The 2,500-nt window shown below is 52.7% G+C and overlaps 1 non-coding gene and 1 pseudogene across 1 annotated transcript; both read right to left on the bottom strand.

Moving 5' to 3' along the window:
- The window catches only part of LOC123688071, a 4,712-nt pseudogene extending 3,491 nt beyond the window's left edge, over nt 1-1,221 (bottom strand).
- Nucleotides 1,222-1,728: 507 nt separating this feature from the next.
- LOC123687229 lies at nt 1,729-1,883 on the bottom strand. The gene has a single exon (XR_006748966.1). It is a non-coding gene; the product is annotated as a 5.8S ribosomal RNA (ribosomal RNA).
- Between the last annotated feature and the right edge of the window lie 617 nt (nt 1,884-2,500).

Below are 2,500 nucleotides of genomic sequence, written 5' to 3'. Positions count from 1 at the left end.
GGGAAACTTCGGAGGGAACCAGCTACTAGATGGTTCGATTAGTCTTTCGCCCCTATACCCAGTTCCGACGATCGATTTGCACGTCAGAATCGCTACGGACCTCCATCAGGGTTTCCCCTGACTTCGTCCTGACCAGGCATAGTTCACCATCTTTCGGGTCCCAGCGTGTACGCTCTTGGTGCGCCTCCTCTCGCAATGAGAATGAGGCGCCCCGGGAATGCGGGTCAGTCATGGAGACCGACCATCTTCCCTTAGTTCACATAAAGTGAACCGTTACTTTCATTGCGCCTTTAGGTTTAGTGATTCCCAATGACTCGCGCACACGCTAGACTCCTTGGTCCGTGTTTCAAGACGGGTCCTGAAAGTACCCAAAGCAATAGCGTCGCTGATCGGCGTTTCAAGAGGTCTGTCCAAGAACACCGCGGCGAACAGTCGCAAACGGACGGAATCGGCACTAGGTCCGATCGCCATCACAATTCACATACTTGCCACGGGCCGGACGCGAACTAAGTCGCGGCCTCCCGCCATCAGTAAACCGTCGAGCGAGCTGTTCGGAAACCCAGTGTCCGTAAACATCGGAAAATCCGAGCTCACGGGCTACACTCGAGACCGTAGAACAGCACCCAACGGATCGCGACGACCTACTAGGGGAGAAGTGCACGCGTCCGAAGCCGGAGATGAACCGAAGGGAACAGCCAACGCGAACGTCGCCGTTTCCACAGTCAGTAAATCCCAACAACAGGCGCGAATGAATCTCCCCATTCGACCTTTCGGGTTTCTCAGGTTTACCCCTGAACGGTTTCACGTACTCTTGAACTCTCTCTTCAAAGTTCTTTTCAACTTTCCCTCACGGTACTTGTTCGCTATCGGTCTCGTGGTTATATTTAGCCTTAGATGGAGTTTACCACCCACTTAGGGCTGCACTCTCAAGCAACCCGACTCTAAGAAGAGATCCTCTAGCAAGCCGCAGCGGTCGCTACGGGCCTGGCACCCTCTATGGGCGATGGCCCCATTCAAGATGGACTTGAACGCGCCGCGAACTCGCCAGATAATGGATCCTTCCAAACACCACATCTCCCGGCGACCGGTTACGATCGCGGGATTCAGTGCTGGGCTAATCCCTGTTCGCTCGCCGCTACTAAGGGAATCCTAGTTAGTTTCTTTTCCTCCGCTTAATAATATGCTTAAATTCAGCGGGTAGTCTCACCTGTCCTGAGGTCGTATGTTCAAATCATCGAAACGTTCCGAAACTAACCTTTGGCGGCTCATAAAATCACGTACCTTACGCGAGGGAGTTAGCCTACTCAAAGGCGTCTATTATCTCCTGCTCCGTATGGCGGATCATGCGAATCCAAGCAAAGTGCTTCGGTGTTTCGGGGGTGCGCTCATGAAAGCTCATCCGCAACGCGCGACAACTGGCACATTAAAGCGATCGGACGTCGTTCAGATTTCTCGGACACGACGATCGCATGTCTACAGTCATGGGCGCAGATCGAGCAATACCACGACACCACAATATATGCTTTCGCAATTCAAGACGGCGCGTTACGAAAACAACTCCTCATCATTCCAACACACGAGGCGTCGAAACGACAGAACGTTGATCGTCACGCGGCAAACCGTCCAACTCGCCCAAATGACCTTCGGTACAGGATCAACGTTAGACGACCTTTACGTCGTCACTTCGTCAAGCCATAACGTCTGGCCGGGCAGTCTTTGTAATGGAACCGACCCTCAGTCAGGAGTGGTCCGAGGACAGTGTCCGAGGACCGCAATGTGCGTTCGAAATGTCGATGTTCATGTGTCCTGCAGTTCGCATGTTGACGCGCAATTAGCTGCGTTCTTCATCGACCCACGAGCCAAGTGATCCACCGTTCAGGGTAATCTTTTATGTTCGATTTCTCGGTACTAGTCGCAATGGACTTTCCCTCGAAATACGAGACGCCAACTGCGAACCTCCTCGAGAATGACATTCCAATGACTGAGACGACCCACTGAAGGGTCAATACGTCAGTCGATCGGCGCAAAATCTTCGGTTCAACTAGTTTGCGTACTAATCTAGTGACAATTATCGTAAAAAATTCGGACGGAGACAAACGTCGCAGACAATCCCGAAAGAGCATAAAAACGCTAATGTAACGGGCGTCGCACAACGTCGACGTCTTCGTCCCTGGAATAGATCGTCCTACCGAAGTCCGTAGACAACGGTAACGACTGATCGATTTCGGGCGAGAATCTTTAAAACCTGCAGCCGGCTCCTCGTTCCGTGCCAAACACGAAACTTCGCCCAGCCACGAACGCGGCAATCCAAGCGCTTCGAATCCTTATTCCGAGCACATCACGAGACTTCGCCCAACTACGAACGTCAGCATAAGCAGCCGGCTCCTCGTTCCATCAAGGAACTTCGCCCAACCACAAACGCCGACATAAGCGGCCGGCTCCTCATTTCGTGAGCATCTCTAAACATGGACCTACAACGAAGGCTGCACACACGTGCGGC

Source organism: Harmonia axyridis, chromosome X, assembly GCF_914767665.1.
Source record: "Harmonia axyridis chromosome X, icHarAxyr1.1, whole genome shotgun sequence".
In the NCBI taxonomy this organism is placed as follows: Eukaryota; Metazoa; Arthropoda; class Insecta; order Coleoptera; family Coccinellidae; genus Harmonia; species Harmonia axyridis.
This window is presented reverse-complemented; position numbering and strand designations above follow the sequence as displayed.